This window comes from Macaca nemestrina, chromosome 7 (assembly GCF_043159975.1).
Source record: "Macaca nemestrina isolate mMacNem1 chromosome 7, mMacNem.hap1, whole genome shotgun sequence".
In the NCBI taxonomy this organism is placed as follows: Eukaryota; Metazoa; Chordata; class Mammalia; order Primates; family Cercopithecidae; genus Macaca; species Macaca nemestrina.
In genome coordinates, this window is record NC_092131.1 from 174,821,096 (window position 1) to 174,843,384 (window position 22,289).

General features: G+C 35.6%; 1 protein-coding gene across 1 annotated transcript in view; it reads left to right on the forward strand.

Moving 5' to 3' along the window:
• The window catches only part of LOC105499088 (collagen alpha-1(XXVII) chain B-like), a 252,065-nt gene that overhangs the window by 63,359 nt on the left and 166,417 nt on the right, over positions 1 to 22,289 (forward strand). The window contains exon 45 of the mRNA XM_071099387.1: positions 1 to 22,289. This exon is cut by the window's right edge and continues 28,766 nt beyond it. The gene's annotated coding sequence lies outside the window, so the exon portion shown is untranslated.

Consider the following 22,289-nt stretch of genomic DNA (forward strand, 5'->3'; position numbering starts at 1 on the left):
GTGATGGCCATAAAGAGGTGGATTTGTTGAGTTGGTGCCATTCCTTCTACTGCCAGCTTCACCAAAACAATGATTCAGTCTTCCTTATGCATGGGGACTCTTCTCTTTCCTGTGTTGCAGTGGATACCTCCTGCAGATAAGAAATGCTTAACTGAGAAATGCTCATGTTGGGATATCATCGATGAGACTTTAATTGGGGCATGGTGACTGTTTCCCTTGCTGCCACTTGACTCAATCCCAGGAGCCTCAGTAGAGGATAAAATATTACACAAGATGCTCAAAATGGTGGAATTGCTCAGTGCTCCCATAAATATACATTTATAATTTTCATTTGCCGCATGGTAAACTGAAAAATACAGAATATATTAAAAAGAAACTCTGCATGATTTTTTTCAAAAATTCAAAGCATATTTAAATAATATATAAATTAAATGCCCTCCTCTCTTCCAATTCTGTCCCTATAGTTTTCCTCTATTAAGTGAACTACATGCATTCTTTTAGTGGATAGATGCACACAAATACACAAGCCATTTTGGGGAAGGATCCAGGAGTGTGGCCATATTGTAACACATTTTTCTGCAAATTACCTCTTTCATTTAACAGGCCTCATTCAATGGCCTTTTTCTTTTTCAGTAATACATACACATCTGTGTCATTTGTTGAATGACGACATGAATGTTTTGTAGATGAAATATAATTAAATGTTTTAAGCATTTCTCACTCATAGATATTTATGTTAGCACCAAATTTCTGTGCAATGAACCTCCCTATATATCAATAATTTTGCATTTGTCTATAATATCATAATAAATTACTTATCAGTTGAATTACTGGGATTAAGTATGTGCACACTTCATATTTTGAAAATTATTGCAAGTTTGCCTTCAAAAATGTGGTTAACAACTTTATCCTCCAATGGCAATGAATGAGATTGCCAGCTTTCCTACAACCTCACAGACAATGGATTTTATAAATATTTAAAATTTTTGCCAATGTGATCACCCAAACTATTGTCTTAAATTGTATTTCTTTTGTTTTTGAGTTTGGTCATTTTTTCATGTTTGTTAGCCATCTGTATTTTTTAATTTCTTCTTTATGTCCAATTTTGTGGGTGGGAGGAGGATTTAGTCTCTTCCTGATTTCGAAGAGCTCATTTACTATTTCGGGAAATAAGATTTGGATTGTCAACCATTACAGCTCTTTTTTACACACTTTTTAACTTTGTTTTTGTTATAAGAATGTGTATGATTGTTATATGTCCAAGTATAACCATGTTCGCTTTTATGGCTTCTGAGTTTCATGTCATTTTTGGAAAGATATATATACTGAGTCCATAAAACCCTTCACCTATGTTAAATTCTAATTCTTTTGTGTTTTTTTAATTCAAATTCTTAAATCATGAGAAATTTTTTTGTTTTGAAATCTTAAAGTTGCCAGGTTACTTGCCATTACTTGCGATTATTTGCCAATAATTGCCCATTTATCTGTACTGCCATCTTGCGCATATGCTGTACTCTCATCTGTGACTGGCTCCATTTTTGTTCTGTGGATTTGTGTGTCTCTTCTTCTGCCTCCTGTCTCATGTGTCTTCTCGTTGGAAGAAATTACAGTTTAGACTGCAATTTCATCAACTTTAATAAATCAATTGAGGGGAGAATGGTTTTTAAAAATATTAAGTTAAGTCTTCGTATCCAAGGACAAGGTATGTCTTTTCGTATTCAATAATTTTAATTACTGTTAATATTTTCACTCTGGTGATGGGAGTTTTTCTTTTAATTTGCTTTCTTGTTCATTTTTTGTATCTAAAGTTTTTGTTTTGTTTTGTTTTGTTTTGGGGGTAAGTGGTCACCTTACTGTTTCTTGTTGCTTTTCAGATTTTTTCAAAGTATAGACTAAATCCTTTGCAAATATTTAAAGTTTTTATTTCCCCCCTTCATATTGATCCTGATTTTAGTTATGTTGACAAAGTCCACAGACTGTTACTATCAGAACACTTGAACAGTTATGGAAATATTACCCACCCTTGATTTAATCAGGGTTTAATGGTATGCTTCTTTGGTGTGACTGGCACATTGTTGCTGGTCATTTTCTCCCAAAGACCACCAGAAAGAGCTATGATCAAGCAAAGCTGAGTTTGTTAAACTTACCTGCAGCAAGGGAAAACACCACCTTGATAGGATTTAATAATGTTTCAAAATCAAGAAAGGCTTTGGGGTCTGGGCAGGGAACTAATTAGAAATGGGCAAAATCTGTCATGCAATACTTTAAGATTGGTGGGAAAGTGAGATGAGGTTCTTAATGTGAGGATTGATGGTCAAATCATTTTCTAGGTGAGCTGTTTGCCTGTAGAAATATGTTATCAATGATAGAAGAACTATTTGCCTAGATAAGCAAACTGAATTTATTTATTGGTTTACAGTTTTATCTTGCTGGGCAGGACTCTGCTGGGGGTGGTATCAGGTCTTATTCCCAATAGGTAAGTTATTTTGATGTGGGTGGTCTTAATCATCAATGTGTGAAATGCTGATTTTTAAGTGCGAAATACTTTGTCTACTATGTTAGGAAAGTCTCCCACCTTTTATATTTTGTAAGGAATTTTAATCAAAACCAGGTGGGTAGATATAATCAAATTTTTTTTGCAGAATCTGTGTTACTGTTCTTTTTAAAGACTTTTATCACTATGAATTAATTTACTGTTATTGCAACTTCCTTTTATTCCTTGAATGAGCAGACCCTACTGGTTTTAAAAATGTTTTATTCTTTTGATTTACTACTTAATCGTGGGTATTTTAATTTGATTTGGAATTTTTACAAGTCTACAACTAAGTGAAATTGATCTGTGATTTTTCTTTTTTGTGCTCTTTTTGTCGTGTTTTGATATCAGATACTCTGGTTGTGTTAATCGTTTTGAGGATTTTCTTATACTGTGTTCTAGAGTGGGTGGAAAAGCTCTCACCTCACTATCAGTGTTGAAATCATCTGGACTCCCCTTTGTTTTTGGTGGTTTGGAGTTAGAAGAGAGGCTAGAAGTTTTTTTTTTTCTTTTCCTTTTTTTGTATGGTTATTGCTTGTTCTTTGTTTTGTGTCTTAAATTTAACCTGTGTTATCTTAGCAAATCACAGTTCATACAGATTTTCAAACACATTAGCATTAAGTTATACAGTGTTCTTTCATCATTCTATTACATTTCTCTTGTTTCAATTATGTATTCATTTTCATTCCAGTTATAGTTATTTCTGCCATGCCTTTGTTAATGAATAAGTTTAACTAGTGGATGTTTAGCATCACTAGCCTTCCCCTTCCCTCTCCCTCAGTCAGGTCTTTGGTATAATTTATCAGGTATTTTTTAAGGTTCTAATTTACTTGTATATATTGGTTCTGTATTCTTTTATTTCTTTTCCTAATAAATTCTTAAACATGTGTAATACATTCATATTCACTTGTTCTTGGCAATGAAAGATTTACCCCACTGTGCATTTTATAAAACTTTTCATTATGAACACATTGTAAACATACAGTGTATAAGGAGAAGAAAACAGTGAACTAGCACATACAAGGAACTGGAACTGGTTCCATCATTATCAACATTTTGCCATATTTACTTCGTGTTAATTTTAAGTATTTTCAAATAAGCTAGAGAAATAATAACACTTCTTATTCTGCTATAAACATTTTTACAATTTTTTTAAATGTGTATGTATATACACTCATGCTTTTATACTATTCCATAACTTTATAGCTTATGTAATATATAAATATTTTAATATTTCTGATCATTACATATCCATAGATGTGGAGCTTCCCTATTTTTAATGACTTATATTTTTCCATAAGTAAAATTTACATAGTTAAATGCATTGATATATAGTAATTGTATAATTCAGTAAGTTTTCTTAAAAGTAATTACTATCCCATTCAGAAGACAGAATATTTTTATTACTTGAGAACCTACCCTACCGCCTCTTTACAACCAAGCACCTTCTCAAAAAAACAATGTGATTTCTACAATCACAGATAAGTTTTGCCTCTTTTGAAATTAATATAAATGGAATCACACTGTGTGTCTGGCTTCTTCCACTCATCATAATCATGTTGAGATTTATCCATGCTATTCCCTATATGAGCAGTTTAAAAAAAATTTTATAGTTGTAATATTTCTCTAAATGGTCATATTGCAGTTTATCTACTCTCTTGTTGATGGACACCTGAGTAGTTTCTAGATTTGAGCTGTTTTGAATGTTAGCAGACCTCTTATGTAAATACCTAAAAATTGAATTGTTTGATAAGACAGATTTTTGCTTAACTTATAGAAAACTGCTAGAGAGTCTTCTAAAGAAGTGGACAGTTTTCACACTCCCAACCAGTGATATGAGACTTTTAGTTGCTGTCCATTTTTGCCAACATTGGAAATTGTCAGTCTTATCTATTAACTGGGTGTGAGCTGACATTTTGTTGTGACTTCAATTTGAAATTTGACCGCTTAAGAAGGCAACCAGTTTTTCATGAAGTTATCCAATTGTAAATTTTCTGTAGTAAAATTTGTGTATTTTTCCCAACTTTTAAATTACAATTTTGAAGTAATTTTGGACTTACAGGAAATTTGCAAAAATAGTAGAGTTCCTGTGTATTCTGTACCCAGCTTTCTGATTTTATATAATCATTATTATGACATTACATACAATGATTGAAATCAGGAAATTAATATAATACTATCAACCAATCTGCAGACTATATTCAGGTCTTTCCAGTTACCCTATTAACGTCCTTTTTATCTAGTCCAGGATCCAATTCAAGATCCCTTATTGCATTTATCTGGCATGTTTCCTTTGCCCTCTCTCCTAACTACAAATCTGGGAGAGTTCCCTCAGTCTTTCTTTGTATTTCATTAAATTGACACATTTGAGAAATACTAAACCATAATTTTGTACCCTAGTCCTCAATTTGGATTTGTCTGATATTTTTTATTATTAGATTAAGGTTATGCACTTTTGACAAAAGATAACACAGCAGTAATGGTGTGCCCTTTTCAGTGGATTGTATCTGGGGTACATGATGTCAGTGTCTTATTTCTGCTGATATTAAATATCACTTGATTAAGGTAGTGTCTGCCAGGTTTATCCACTGCAAAGTTACTGTTTTCCTTTCTTTGTAATTTATATTTTGTGAAGAGATACTTTGAGACTATGCAAATATTTTATTTCATCTAATTTCAGTAATAATTGAAGATTCTTGCCTACAGCAATTATGATTATAGTGTAAACCTAGTGATGGTTTCTATTTCCATGATATTTTCTCTACGTATTAGAATTTGACTGTAAAGATCTGTCCTTCTTCCCCATTTATTTGTACTCAGTTGTTATTTTACATCAGTGTGGATTTGTGCATATATCTTACTTTATGGATTGTTATATATTGCAATCATTATTTGTGTTTGATTTTCATTTTTTTTCCCTGGATTTGATCATTGGGAGCTCCTTTAAGTTGGCCCTGTGTTCTTTCAATATAACCCCATAATTTTTTGACCACTTCTTATTTTCTGGTATCACAAGATGTTCTAGGTTTGTCTTGTATTTTCCTTCCCCAAGCCTGTAATCAACCATTTCCTCAGCGAGTTCTAGTTCTTCATATTGAGAAATAGTGTTTAGAAACCAAGATCTTGTTATTAAGTGTATTCATTGCTAACGGGGTTTTATTGCTTCTAGGCCTAGAGCTCGGAGCTATGTGTCCATTTACACACACACACACACCTATAATGTCTCTGTCCATTTATCTATCTTAAATATATATACCAATAATATATAGAATACTATAGATAGTATATATCTATCTTTATTAAAAATCACGAGTTCATACTGTTATGATTATAATACATCATCATAATGTTCATTTTATTCTTTCGTCTTGGCTTGTGATTTGTTTCTTCAACAGTGAGAAACCTACCTTTCATTATCTACAATATGTTTTGTTATTTCTTCAGTGCGGTATGTGCTTAAAGTAATTTCAGAATTTCTAAATTATACCCGTTTAAAAATGAAATCACTGACTACAGCACGGTATTTAAATATAGTTCTTTTTTCTTTATCCTTAACAGTGTTCGGTCAACATACTGTTTCTAAACGTATTTAGGTTACTTATCTTTTTTTCCTATCCCCTGCAGTATGGTTACATTAATCATATAATCAGTCTGGTTTTTTTTTTTTTCACTCTTTATGTTCCATTTTGAGTTCCCTCACCTTTTGGATTAATTTAACTATATTTTGTATATGTGAAATATTACTGTGGTTCTAAAAATTAGGATTGTGAGAAATATCACTTCCCCATCATCTCTGCTACAATGATTCTATTCCTCCCTTCTTTCCACCCTAATCTCACCCAGCCCCTAGAGTTAACTAGTCTAATAGTTTCTGATTTATTTTTTTCTCTTTTTTTTCTTGATCACAAATGGGCAGATACATATATATTTTATCATATCCCCTTCCTTCTTACATGATTGGTGGTATACTATAGATTTTTTTTTGCAATTTTCTTTTTCCACTTAATATGTCGTGGAAATCACTTCATGTGTATTCAAAGATATATTCCTCATTCTTTTATGCTTGGTATGGTTAACTCTATGGATGCACCACAATTTATTCAACCCCTCAGCTCTATGAAAATTGTTTGCAATATGTGTAAAGTATCACACTACAAATAATTTTACATTGGATTGTTTATTCCCTCTTCATTTGGAAGCGTTCTTTGTATTACTGGGACATACATTTCTTGTTCAATATATGTGTTGCAAAGGTTTCTTTCATTAAGTATCTTAGCCTGCCTGCCTTTCTTTCCATTTCCTTTCTTTTTCTTTTCTTTCTTCTCCTTTTAATGCTATTATGCTCTAAATTTTAAAATGGCCCAAATTTGCCAGTGGCTCATCCCTTATTGCTATTTATTCTCCCTTTCCTTTTGTCCCCCACATCTTTTCCTTTAATTTAGGTGAAATTAACATAACGTAGCCATTTAGTGCATTCAAAATGTTTTGCAACTGCCATCCTTAACTAGTTGCAAAACATTTTCAGCACCCCAAAGACAACTCATACCCATTAAGCAATCAGTTCCAACTCTCTTTCCCTATCTTTTCATTTTTTTTTTTTTTTGGAGTTTTTTTGAGACAGGGTCTCACTTTGCACCCAGTCTGGAGTGCAGCGGCACAATCATAGCTCACTGCAGCCTCAAACTCCTGGCCTCATGCAGTACTTCCACCTTAGCCTCCCGAGCAGCTAGGACTATGGGCATATGTCCCTACACCAGGCTAATTTATAAAAGAAAGTTTTTAGACACAGGGTCTTGCTATGTTGCCCAGGCTTGTGTCTTTTGATAAACAGATATTTAAAATTTTTAAGTCCAGTATATCAGTTTGAGTCTCTTGTTTTTAGTGCTTATTACTAACTTACTATTAAGTCTTTGCTTCAAGTTTGCAAATAATAGTTTTCTAAGTTTTCTTCTGGAAGCTTTGGGACGTAAATATAACTTGTATCTCAAATCATTTTCAAATGTAGTTGAAGTTACTTGTTTTCATGAATCTCCAGTTCTTCCAGAACCATTTGCTCAAAAGATTTTTCTTTTTCTACTGAATTATCTAATGCCATTGTTGAAAATAAATTGGCCATATACATATGGATCTTTTTTGAACTTTTTCCTTCTTTATGCCATTCTTTTTCACTGAACTTTAATAGTAAATCTTGAGATTAAGTAGTGTGAGTCCAAAATGTTGTTATTTCAAGGCTTTGTAGAAGAAGGAGATGGCTACACTGGGTCCTTTGTATTTTCACTTAAATTTTAGAACTATCTTGTCAATTTCCTAAAAAACCCAACTGAGAAATTGATTTTTATTACATCAAAACTATAGATAAATTTAGGAGGAATTGATATCTTAACAGAGAGTCTACAGTTCTCCATTTATTAGGTCATCTATAATTTCTTATAGATATCTTTTATAGTGTTTAGTATAGAAGCATACCTTGGGCCGGGCGTGGTGGCTCATGCATGTCATCCCAGCACTTTGGGAGGCCAAGGCGGGCAGATCACGAGGTCAGGAGATCAAGACCATCCTGGCTAACACGGTGAAACCCCATCTCTATTAAAAATACAAAAAATTAGCCTGGCATGTTGGCAGGCGCCTGTAGTCCCAGCTACTCAGGAGGTTGAGGCAGGAGAATGGCGTGAACCTGGGAGGCGGAGCTTGCAGTGAGCCGAGATCGCGCCACTGCACTCCAGCCTGGGTGACAGAGCGAGACTCCATCTGTTTTCAATAAAGAAGTATTATTAAAATTTAACGTTTAATAAATTAGATAAAATTAAATTGTTAAATTTCATTTGTGGTTTTGATGCTATTGTAAATGAATATGTTTAAATTTTGTTTTTCAGATTTTGTTACTATTACATGAAAACGGTAATATTTTCACATTGCAGATGCTTTTCAGTTGGGTTGTCTTCTTTTCAGTCTTAGGAGAAAATATTTAATTTCTTACCATTAAGAAAGATACTAGCTGTAATTTTTTTGCAGATGCCCATTACCAAATCGAGCAAGTTTTATTCTAGTGCCAGTTTGCTGATAATTTTTGTAATAAATATGTGATAAATTTACTGAATGTTTTTCTACATTTATTAATATAATCATGTTTTCCCCTTTATTCTTCTATTATGGGAAACTGCGTTGGTCAGCTTTTGGATGTTAGCCCAACATTGCATTCTTGATATAATCCAGTTGGCCACTGTTATCCTTCTTGTATGTATTACTGTATTCAGTTTTCTCCTAGTTATTTAAGAGTTTTTCACCTATGTCCGTGATGGCCATTAGCCTGTGATTTCCTTTTTAAAAATTATTTTTGTCAGATTTTAGCATTAGACTTAATAAAATATATTTAGTGTAGTGCTCTGTTTGCTAGTACACTTGACCCTTGAACAACAGACATGGGGATTAGGGATGCAGACTCCCCCCCATAGTTGACAATCTGTGGACCATTGTTTGCTCTCCAGAAACTTAACTACTAACAGCCTACTGTTGACTGAAAGTCTTACAGATAACATAACTAGTCAATTAACACATATTTTTATGTTATATGTATTACATACTGTTTTCTTACAATAAACGAGAGATAAAATGTTATTAAGAGATATAAGGAAGAGAAAATAGATTTAGTATTCATTACCTGAAAGTGGATCATCATAAAGGTCTTCATTCTCATCATCATCATGTTGAACAGGCTGAGGAGGAGGAAGAAGAGGAGGGGTTGTTCTTACTGTATCGGGGTGGCAGAAACAGCACACGGTGTAACTATGGAAATATAGTTTCTAGCTTTTTTGCTTTTTCATTTCTCTAAAGATGTTTCTATTTGGTACAGTCCTTCCACTGTTTACTTATTTGTAGTACCCATATCATAGAAGGAGCCATATTGTAAAGAAATCAAACACAGACTTGAATAATTAGAAACCTTCTGCCAGACTGTTTTTCTGGCACTACTTCTATGTCGTCCTCCTTATCATCTGGTACTGGTTCAGAAGCACTTGTCTCCATTACATCATCTTCTGTTAATTCCTCTGGTGTGTCATCTATTAGCTCTTGAATTTCTCCAAGGTCTATATCTTGAAAGCCTTTACTCACCATCATTTTTTCCATGTTCACTATCTCTTTCATGATTTCTTTGATTGGCTCTGTTGTAAATCCTGTCAAGTCATGCACAACATCTGGACACAGTTTCCTCCAGCAGGGGAGTGTGTTAGGTTGGACTTGATGGCTTTCACAGCTTTTTGTATAACAATGATGGCATCTTCAGTGGTGTGATCCTTCCAGACTTTCATGATGTTCTATCAGGGTTCTCTTACATAGTGTTGACAGTCCTTTCCATAAAGTACTGTGTGTAATGAGCCTTAATTGTCCTTATGACTCCCTGATCTAGAGGATGATTTAGAGATGTTATGTCTGGGGACAAATAGACCACTTTGACACCTTTAGTATTGAACTCATGGGGTCAGGGACATTGTCCAATCAAAAAGAAAAAAAAAAAAACTTTAAAAGGCACTCACTCACTGGCAAAGTACTTCTTGACATCAGGGTCAAAACATCAATGAAACCAATATAGAAAAAAAAAATTCTTATTGTCCAGGCCTTTTTGTTTTACAACCAAAAGACTGGCAGCTGGTGTTTTAACTTTTCCCTTCAAGGCTCAGGAGTTAGCAGCTTTATAGATAAGGTCAGTCCTGATCATAAACCCGATTATATTTGCCCAAAACAGTAGAATTAGCCCATCCCTTCCTACCTTAAATCCTGGTGTTCACTTCTCTTCCTTACTAATAAATGTCCTTTACGGCATTTTTCTGTTTTTGTTTTTCAGAGTGGGGCACTTTCATCTGTTTAAAAACCTGTTCAGGCAGATATCCTTTCTCCTCAATGATTTTCTTAATGGCATCTGGGAACTGCTTCTCCTGCTTGACTGTTTTTAAGCCAAACCTCTTTCTAAAATTATCAAACCATCCTTTGCTGGCATTAAATACTCCAGATTTAGAACCTTCACCTTCCTTTTGTTTAGGTTGTCATATAGTGACTTAACTTTTTCTCAAATCATCTTACACCTTAGAGGTATGCCTTACAGCAATCCTGTACCCACAGAAAAGATGCATTTTCAATAGATAAAAATGTATTTTGCAGAAGTGCAAGGTTTTCACACTGCTGGCACAGTTGCAACAATGGCTTCATGAATTTCCTTTTCTTTTTGTTTTTAACAATGGTCCTCACACTGGATTTATTTATCTTGAAATGGCAAGTAGCCCCTGCTGCAGACCTCAATCTATGGTGCCTTTTATGCAATTAAACATTTTCTTGTGATGTCATGACTTTCCGCTGCTTCTTAGGAGTACTTCCAGTATCACCAGTGGCATTTCATTTGGGTTCCATGGTGTTAAGGTTTATGGTATTACACAAGACACTATGAAAAGTCATATGAGAACTGTGAAAGCTTTCATTTTACTGCCATATGCAATTTAGTGGAGGGAGAAACTGTTCACTGATATGATTAGGGTCACATGGCATTTTAAGCAGATACAATTGAACTCCACACCATAGCAAAAAGGAGGTAACTACAACATTATTACAATAATGCTGGGTGTACTACAGCTAATTTTATGCAGTTAGGATTTAATACTACATATTTACATTTATTTATATTTCTCTGAACTGCAAATGGCACCATGTAGGATGTATGAGTATGTGTCGGTAGGTTTTGATGAATTTTAACTTTTTATAATTTGTGTATATTTTATGGTAATGATAAAAATAGACTAGTATCTACATATATTTTGTGCATTCATGACATACCTTTTTCTTAATTTTTTCGATATTTCTGGACTACGCAGTTGTTTTTTCAAATTGTCACAAATCTTAAAAAATGTATCCAATGTATTTATTGAAAAGAATTGAACAACACAGTTCAAACTTGTGTTGTTCAAAGGTCAAATTTCTTTTTGGAATGCTTGATAGAATTCATTAGTGAAATGATCTGGGCCTGGAGTTTCCTTCATGATATTTTAATGAACAATTTCAATTTATTGAATAATACAGGATTGAGAGTTTCTGTTTCATTTAATGGCAGCTTTAGTACTGTTTTTCAAAGAGTATAGTCCATTTTATCAGATTTTTCAAATTTGGTAGTATAAAGTTGTCCATGATATTTCCTTATTACCCTTATACTGTCTGTAAGATCTCACCTTTCCACTTCTAATGTGGGTAATATTATTTTTTCTTAGGTTACTCTTTTCAGGGCTTTTGTTTGTTTGTTTGTTTTTTACTATCTTATTTTTTATTCCAAAGAATCAATCTTTAATTTGCTGATTTTCTTTTTTTTTCTGTTTTTTATATTATTGATTTCTTAATCTTATCTTGGTTTTAATATGCTCTTTTTTTTTGATAGCTTCTTAATCTTGAGACTATTAAGTCTTTTATTATGGACCTTACTTATTTTCTAATATAACAATTTAAGGCTATAAGCATTACACTGATAGATTCCACAAACTTTGATATATTGTTTTAATTACCATTTAATTCAAATATTTTCTTACTTTGTGTTTTAATTAGATTTGTTAATTTAAATGGAGTATTTAATTTCCAAATATTTGGGGCTTTTCTGTGTAGCTTGTTACAACTTCTGTTTTAGTTTTGTTTTGGTTCTAAAACGTTACTCTGATATTTCAGCTTTCCAAATTTATTGAGACTTATGGTCTAGCATATGGTCTGTCTTGACAAAAGTTTCACATGCACAGGAATATATATTTAAACTCTAAGTGTTCAGATTTTGTTCAGATAGTAGTGTTTAGATTTTCTAGATTGTCAGTCAATTTTTGAAATTGTTTTATAAGTTACAAAGAGAGTAGTTTTAAAAATTTCTGCTGTGATTATGATTTCATTTATCTTTAGTTCTCTCAGTTCTTTGTGTATTTGGAAATATCTTATTTATACTTTTATGAATATCATGACTGTAATAAATTTTATATTTTCCTAATTCAGCATGTCTTCCCTTATGTAATATTTGTGGTCTTGAAGTCTTCTTTGTCTGACATCTGAATAATATTACCAGTTTTCTTGGGTTTGCAGTATGTCTGATATATCTTTTTCTATTCTTTCAATCTGTCTCCTTAGTGCTTCCATTATAGAGAGCATAGAGATGGGTCTTTCTTGTCCAATTTAACCATCAGTGACTTCTAAGTCTTTGGGGTCTTCTAAGTCCTTTTGCATTAAACATACTAACGTGACTAGACTTATGCCTAGTATTTTCCTATTGTTTTTCCAGTTGTCTCCTCTAGTTCGTTCCTCTCGTGCTGCTTTGCTTCATTGTTTTGGGTTAATTGAATATTTGTAGTATCCTATATTAACTTCTCTGTTTATATTCTGGCTCCACTTCTGGGTATTTTGTATGGGTTATAATATGTACTCTTAATTTATGACAGTCTGCTTAGAGTTAGTATTGTACACTTCTCATGAAGTAAAAAAATTATATATATATATATATATATTCGAGAGGGAGCCTCAATCTGTCACCCAGACTGAAGTGCAGTGGCATGATCTCAGCTCACTGCAACATTAGGTGGTACTGTACTAACTCTGAAAGGACTGTGATAATTTAAAGATGCATATTATAACCATAGAACAGTCACTGAAAAGTACAGAGAAATATAGCTTAAAAAGCGATAGCAGAATTAAAATGTAATAGTAAAAATACTTGATTAATCTAAAAAGAATACAAGAAAGAGTGTAGAAAAGAACAAAGTAAACTTTATAGAAAACAGATGGCAAAATGGTAGACCTAAACGTAGTCATATTATAAATTAGTTTAACGGTACTCTTGTTTTTCATTGCCTTAATTGATCAAATGATATGTAAAGTATTTTAAAGTCTCTGTAGTTTTCTTTAAATCTTAACATTTTGTGCAATTTTGGCTTTACGAAGATTGATGCTATGATATTTACCAATCATTTAGAAGAGATATTGCAGGGTGTTTTGATAAGTTTAGGTTACTTACAAATCTTATATGATGAAATCAACATTTTTTATTTGATCAACTTAATAGAGGCATCCTGTTTGAAAGAAGAAAATAACAGTTCTACAAATTTTCTGATTCATGTAATCATTATGATAATAAATGTTTTTATTTATTGAGTGCATACTGAAAAGTGGTAGGAAGATTTTGTGCTGAAATATTTGTAAGCCTAGTATTTAAAAAATGTTTTGGCTGGGCTTGGTGGCTAACGCCTGCAATCCCAGCTCTTCGGGAGGCTGAGGTGGGTGGATCACTTGAGGTCAGGAATTCGAGACCAGCCTGGCCAATATGGTAAAACCCCATCTCTACTAAAAATACAAAAATTAGCCAGGTATGGTGGTGCACGCCTGTCCTCCCAGCTACTTGGGAGGCTGAGATGGGAGAATCGCTTGAACCCAGGAGGCGGAGGTTGCAGTGAGCTGAGATTGCGCCATTGCACTCCAGCCTGGGCATCGCAGCGAGACTCTGCCTCAAAAAAAAAAAAAAGTTTCTAATTACCCCGTGCTAAATGTGTTATAATGTTACTAATTTGATATATAACACATATGTAACATTTTATGTATGTGCTCATATAATGATACTCATAATGCCTCCCTCAAATTGCTCTTTTGAGTATTAAGAGAAGGTTATATAGAAAAACCAGTTTCAAAAGGTGTGGAACATAAGGCTTCAGTGATTAGATGCTGAGAACAGCAGCAATAATAGTTGTCATTATAATATCTGATTAAGGCAATATTTGTACCCAGGTATACCTTGCTACAGAACTGTGTGATTAACCGTTATACCTTGATGCTATTCATACCCTACCTTCACTTTGTTGGCATAATCTGAAGTTTTAAACCATGATCACATATTGCATTTGCACAATTAAATTTTAAAATATATACAAGTTACACAGTCAAATTATTGTGTTTATTACATGATTATATTCTGTTTCCATCCATAAGTACCATATGGTCAACAATGACATATCAAAGGGAATTCGGTTGTCACCTCTTGTTTCATTGTACCATGTTCACACTGTTCTTTATCTCTTCTTTCCATTGGCAGTATTATGTTCTCAAGAAGAATTATTCCAGAAGCACCCCTGAAATAATATATTTCCTTAATTTTGGTATCATTAGCCCTTCTTTGCCTTTCTCTATAAATTGTCGTGATCAATCATCTCTCTCGATTATAATATATACAACAGAAAGTACCTTAAAGGAGAAAAAAAAGATTAATAACCATGTTGGGTCTGGCTCAGGCTTAATGGAGTCCAGCAGTCCAGAATTTAAAGACGCATATGACCATTGGATCCCTTTTCTCTTAGTTCTCCATTTCTTGGTTTGACTTAAATCTGCAGTCACTTTTTCTTCATGTGAATTTGCAAAGGGGCCATTTGAAGCCCTAGATGCAATTATTAGCTGCCTTGCAATCTTGGTAAGATGTGTCCTCCTTCCCTCCCTATCCATGTAAAAGTCAGTGGGTGAAGAGATGGATAAGATGTGTCCTTCTTCCCTCCCTATCCATGTAAAAGTCAGTGGGTGAAGAGATGGATAAGATGTGTCCTCCTTCCCTCCCTATCCATGTAAAAGTCAGTGGGTGAAGAGATGGATGAGGCTTGAGTCACTAAGGCATTCACTGACCTGGGAATGACTCAGGATCGGTCTGGTCGTATCCCCAGTGGAGGCAATGTACCCTAATGACACAGGTCAGGGTCACTGGTCTTGCTGTCCAGGGTGTTATCTAAGCTCCTGGTCTCACAGCCAAGAAAATTTAGGAGCATGGGCACAAAAGGTGACATTGGTTGGAGCAAAAGTTTAGTAAGCGAAAGAAGGCTCTCTGCAGCAGAGAGGGGAGTCCAAGTGGATTGCCGTTTTTACAGTCATTCAAAAGCTTTTATAAGAAACTCCTCTCATCTCTGTAGCACTTTGAGTAACTTCTCTTATCAGTAAAGCTGTCTGTGCAACTCCCCTTATCTTATGCAGCTGTGGGTATGTCTCTAGGCAAGCACAAAGCGCCGCTTATTTTTGTTTGCATAACTGAGGGTTTGTTTTAGGTAAGCCCCCTTTTTCCTGGGAGCTTGTTAATCATACAAAGAATAAAGGGCTTCCATGCCAGACTTTGCCTGCCTGCTTATCTGTGGCTTATCTGTGCAGCTGTAGTCTTGAGTTTTTCCCAGGCTGCTCTATTTTTGCCTGTAGCTGTGATTTTTTTTCAGGTAGGCAGCTTCTCCGAGGACTAGTTTCAGCTGTTTACTCAAGTAATTTTTCCTTTCCTTCTCCCTCACTATGATTATCAGCTCCCCTAGGACCTCATGGTCTGGAATGAAATATTCCCTGGGAGTCAGGGAAAGGAAGTTTGTTGCAAACATGGCCAGGCCAGACACTTATAAAAAGTGTCAAAGTAAAGTACACTTACATAAAGTGTAAGTGCTGCCACCACCACCAGGGTGCCAGGTACTCTAACACAAGTCTTTATTCTCATAGATGTAAATTAACATTTATACCACCAGCTCACACTGTCAAACGATTCCACATACCCCGAATAAATATTGGCGCCTGGTGGGCAGCAACAAGCCCTCCCTCAAGGAATGAGTTCATTGGTTGGTTTATCCAGCTGCTCCCGCTTTGCTTATGGAAGCGCTCTGTTTTCTAGGGGTCTTAGAAGCTGTAGCAGTGGTAGAAAGCCCCTTTTTTGTGGACTGTTATGACTTAGGCTTTTATCAGAGCCTCAGAGAATTGCTGTTGCTTTGTTGCTTAGGCTTTAGGTTTCCAATCTGCATATACAATTCCTTTGAAGCACCAGACTTACAGGCAATTTGATTGAGGGAACTTCTTGGGATATGAAATATTATCAGGCACCATTTCTAATCAATGTACCTAAGTTGTGACTTCATGTTTAGAGAAAAAAAAATATTTTTTTTCTTGACCTCAGGCTGCAAAAGGCTTTCTTGGCCTCAGACTTCCTTCTGGAGGTGATAACTATCTTTAAGGGCCTGTGGTGTGTGCCCTCCTTTCAGGAAATTAGTGTATGCCTGGAGGCACTGGTAATGGCTTCTCTCATCTTGCTCTGGCTTGGGAAGAATATGGCTATTGCAGATTTTATAGTTTCATTACCACCTGACCTTCAGACTCCTTACGTGTTATAGGTAGAAAAGGTGCCTCCACAAAGTCGTGAGCTGTTCTCTGCTTTCAGAAGGGCAGTGGGATATGGTCCTTAATTCTTTGTAGCAGCACCATCATGAATAGCTACCACACCCATATACATCATTATCTTTTTTGGTGAAGACTCTTAAGACTCCAGGCCATGATATCCAAAAGGCTATGTTAATGCACTACTTTGGTATAATCTGAAAATAATTGTCGGCTCCCCAGTGGAATGCCTGCCTTGGTCCACGTGGAATGTGGGCATATGGTAGAACTTCCTTGGAGGAACTAGAAGAGGAACTAAAGAATGTTAGGCATATAAATTATTGTTTCTTTTTCTTTTGGTTTCTTTCCACTGAGTTGTGTGTGAGCCCCCACACCCACCCTACCTGCCTGTCTTCTACCTTACTGATGCTATTTTCATGCTGTTGTAGAATTGGATGTGTAAAATTAAATTAGCCTTTCTCCTAATAGCTGTAAAATAAAGGAACAAATTTGACAAAGTAACTACCTATCCGATACATAAGAAGGCTATTAGGCTGTACCACAAGTGAAAAAGTTCAATCCTGATATCTCAAAATAGTACCACTTGAAGGAAAACATTGGGGCCATCTGTTTCTCTAGTTGTAGTTACAGATTTTTAAAATACGAGCTTCAGGCATAAAAATGCAGTATTAGCAACTCTCAACTTGATGAAGCAGTTACTAGTGTCCTGGGTGGGCCACAGGGAAAATAGTACCAACTGCATGTTATATTTAACTGCAATTAAAAATGGCAGTGCTGGCTATCTTCTGTCCCTGGGTCATCTCCTAAAGATCCTATAGAGGGAGCCATAGCTAGTGTAGAGGCTAGCCATAGCTAGCCATGGCAAAGACCACAGGGAAGGCTCTTCAACATGCTCTACCCTGATCCTCCTCTACTCTGGTGTGGAGAAATGTCCGATTCATCACTAACAAGGTTAAAGGTGTAAATTGAGGAAAAAAATTTGAGAAAAGTTATCTTTTACATAAGACTTCAGAAAGAAATTGCATTGTCAGATTTGGAACTGGTTTGTAATTTCACCCAGTTGTCATTTTCATTTTAATTACTGTCATTGTTTTCTTCATCCTTGATAAACTATGAGCTCTTTGAGATTGTCTTTCATATCCTGATGTCAGATCTTCCTGTATTTTCTGACCATGTGCTCAGTAAATGCAATTTTAGCATTTGGAAGGGTTTATCAAATGATTGAAGGAGTAGGTAATAATATAGATTACATATACAGTCGGCCACATATGTGTATGTATGTGTGTTTGTGTGTGTGTGTATATATGTATGTACAGTTGACTCTATTGATGCGTTTCCCATTTGTGGATTCTCCAATCATGGATCGAAAATATTCTTTAAAAATATGGTTGCATCTGTACTGAACAGGCACACACTTTTTTTCTTGTCATTATTCTCTAAACAATGCAGTATGACAACTATTTAGCATAGCGTTGACACTGCATTAGATATTATAAGTAATCTAGAGATTAAAGTATATAGGAGGATGCATGTAGGTTATATGCAAATACTGCTCTACATCTTATATAAGGGATTTGAACATCCATGGATTTTGGTATCTGGTAGGTTATACCTCCTCTTTGAGGAGGTGAGTGTCGTAGACGCAGGTAAATATGATCCAGAGGGCAAAGAGGCATTGCCAGCCTCATACTGTCTGTCAGCTCCATGCTGAGTTCCATGAAAGCAGCCAGAGAGAGGGTAGTGTTCAATACCGGATGTAGAGACGATGTCACGGCAATGTTCCTCTATTGAATAAGTCACCAAAATTGTGAATGACTGAATAAATGGGCAAAGGGATTTGTCCCCTACCTGCTGTGGGATGTTTCTTGTAGTTATGACCTCCATGAAAGAGAGACTCGTATTTGGAGAAAGTTCACAGCTGAAACCATGACATTTAACTTTTCAAGTCATAATGGATCTATTTTTTAAACATCATAAATGAAGATTATGCAATACTGTATGTGCTTAAATTGACACAACCCCTTCCCTATTCAGGGCTGATTTTTGTTCTATACTGAGTGACGGGCACAGAAGTAAATGTGATAATCCTGTCCCATTGTTATCCTTTATTGTGGTCTTGCTGTCTCCCAGCAACACACTTCACACTGTATCTGAGTCATCATTCTCATATACATCTATGTAGGTACACTTCCATAGACTTAGGCCCATTTAATGGAGGAGCAACTCCAACATTAAGAGATCATGAAAGGTACCTCATGACATATGTTGACCTAGTGGCAGAGCTGCTTAATTCTACAGCCTCTGAGTGGAATCCTCATGACAGTAAAAACACAAGCTTGGTTTCTCACACACACTACCTGCTTTTTCTCATCCCCTTTAGTCCCTATTCCTTGCTGAGATGTGTTAGGCATTAAATGGTTACAGTCTACTTCTGTGTGGAGTCTCCAAACACTGAGAAACCTCAAAATTTAAAAATTAAAATACAGAAGAACCTTTATTGTTATTAAATAATCAGAAACAAGTTAAAATGTTAATAGGCCACTTTGTGAAATCATATGCAGGGAAGAAAAAATACTGGAGTGAAAACAATATAAAAATCATAATAGATGCTGTTTTTGTAGCACCAAGTGTGTTCTAGCTTCTGTGGTTGTTGCTTTATATCATTCTATATAATCTTTACACAAAACCTACAAGTAGATATTATTTCCCCTATTTCAAAAATGAGAAAACCAAGGCAAATAATTAGTAAGTAGTATATATATATTATTCTGACTCTCAACTTCTGGATTCAAAGACCATGATGTTGTAGGATACCATTTTGTGTACCAGCATGGAAAGTGTTTTTAGTTTATCTGTTCACTCTAAAAATGTGGAGCATGTAGTATGAGACAGAACTGTTCTAGGCTTCGGGGAAGTAGCTGTGAGGATGGTAGTAGGGGTCCCTGTAATAATGAAAATAGACTCTATTTGTATGTATAGGTACATACTCATTAAAGGAAACTGATGTTGGCATAGATTGCCCGGGTTCAAATTCCCATTTGGCATGTTTTCCTAGTTGTCTCTGTAGTGAGAGGAGATGGAATATACTAGCCATTACCAAAATTAAGAGAGATTGTTGGAAAAAGTTTTATTTAGCACAATGACACATTAAATGTATTCAATAAATGTTACTTACAACTCTTTGAGAAAACATACATTTAAAAAACATGGCTTATGTTACACATATTACATGCTGGCTCACAAAAAATAAACAGATATCTCCTAAGAAGTGTGTTGTTAAAACCAAATATATTCTTACTAACTAAGGGGAAGCCCATCTTAGCAGTGTCTCAGCAGCATATTAGGGGTGTGGGGGACAAAATCAGGATATCTGGGATCTTGAAGTTTCATTTTAGATGGGTCTTTCAGTATGGGAGCTTGATTAGGATTGGGTGAGGGTCATGACAGCAGTTTAAGATTGAGCGTTATGACTTTGAAATGAGGGATTCTACAGTGTTGGGGCATAAACTCTGCTCTGATGCCTTCTGTTGATGAGTTGATGGTCTTCAAGGAAGTTCCCAGAATGAACTTGAAACTTTTTTTTTTTTTTTTTTTTGAGACGAAGTCTCACTCTTTCCCAGGCTGGAGTGCAGTGGTGTGATCTTGGCTCACTGCAAGCTCCACTTCCCGGGTTCACGCCATTCTCCTGCCTCAGCCTCCTGAGCAGCTGGGACTACAGGCGCCCCCCACTGCGCCCGGCTAATTTTTTGTATTTTTAGTAGAGATAGGGTTTCACTGTGTTAGCCAGGATGGTCTCGATCTCCTGACCTCGTGATCCGCCCGCCTCGGCCTCCCAAAGTGCTGGGATTACAGGCATGAGCCACCACACCTGGCCAAATATTTGCAACTTTTATCTTCCTGGGCAAGAGTCTCAGAACATCTACACTTATATCAATGAAGTCAAAATAATAATAAAATCCCCAACGAAGACAGGAAGCCATGTGGGTAGATAATGTAAGTTGTGTCATTTCATGGGTCCGTGGATAAGCAGCTGTGCTTACGATTCTGGAGATCCACACTTGAAGGTATCAATGTGGAAAAATACTAAGAGGATTGTGGTCAGAGTTTGTTGTCAGCTACTGAGTGAGGAGCCAGGAACATACAGCTTTTACCAAGAAAATCTATACCATCCACACTGTGATGAGCCCACAAGACCAGATATGGGACTGTTAGCCAAATTACTTAATTTTATTACGTCTTTGATTGCTTTCTTGTCCTTATCTGGGATATCAAAGATGCCAGAGAGATGGCAGGGATGGAAATTCAACATTCTTCCCCCAAAACAACACATTTTTCCCTTATAAAATTATTCTGAACAGTTTCATGAACCTCTGAGTCAAGATGGGGCATTCTCTAACTTGTCTGCTATCTGCTGTACAATAGCATGGAGTCAGCTTCAGGCTTCCCGATCCTTTCGAAAAGCATGAATTGAAGAGGCTTAAAGAGAGAAGAAAGCAACCCAGAATTCCCCATGTGGTTACAGTTTGCGTTCTTGCCTCAAGGCCTGGTTTTTCTCCTTTTGGAATAAAGTTATCTGAAGACCTCTTTTTCTAAGCGAAGAAACTAATGGGTCAAAATGGACCCTGGGTGATGTCGGGGACTACAGTGAAGGCAGACGTTAGTTCACCACTGAAATAAATTTCTGTCCAGTTTGCAGACAGTAGCCAGCAGACCTTTGTCTCCTTCATCCAATACCAGTCTTTCCAGATCTAGTCAATGATCTATTTAAAGCCAAAATATTCTTATGAGATTGTCAAATATTGTTGTAATTTTTTGTATCACTCATCAAGAATAGGTTAGTACCTGGCAATAAATTTCATAGTACTGATATCATTAATAGATCTCAGGTGAAAGAAAAGTCATGTGTCTTATAGGATCTGTGAAAGCCACCTCCAAATAGACACTCTGTTCTCTGGTTCTTCTTCATGTTCTGTTCCTCTGCAAGTTCATTTACAAAAGCTGACTTCCACAAAAAGTTCTCCAGTATTGTTTTGGAACCTTATTTTCTAACATATCATCTACGAGTTGAGTCCCAGTTACTGATTCATTACAAGGAACTGGAAACGAGAAACTGAGTGGCTCATCAAGGAAAATATGTGCAGACCTAACGACAGTGTGGTTATATGATTTAACCACTGCATACATAAATTATAACTAGGTATTGCACTCATACTGAGGAGTGATTTAATTGTAACTATGCCTTATAAGCAACATATTAAATGTAGCTTTAAGCCAGATAGGCAAGAAAATAAACAACAAAAGAATGCAGATTAAAACATGACAGTCTGTGGTATTGTCCTATGGGTCTTGAGTGGAAACTGTCTACATTTCCTGCAGTCATCTACTTGGACTAAAAATCCTGTGTAGCAGCCATCTCCTTCCAAAGACCATCTTTCTTCTAATGAATTATCAGCTTGAGGTCTCCAGGTCTCAAGATTTCTCAGCTTGACATCTCCAGTAATGATTTAAGATGGTTTATGCCTCTTTGATTGGAAGACATCACTCTCAGTATCAACTCCCTGGAATGTTACCTCTGGATGAGTCG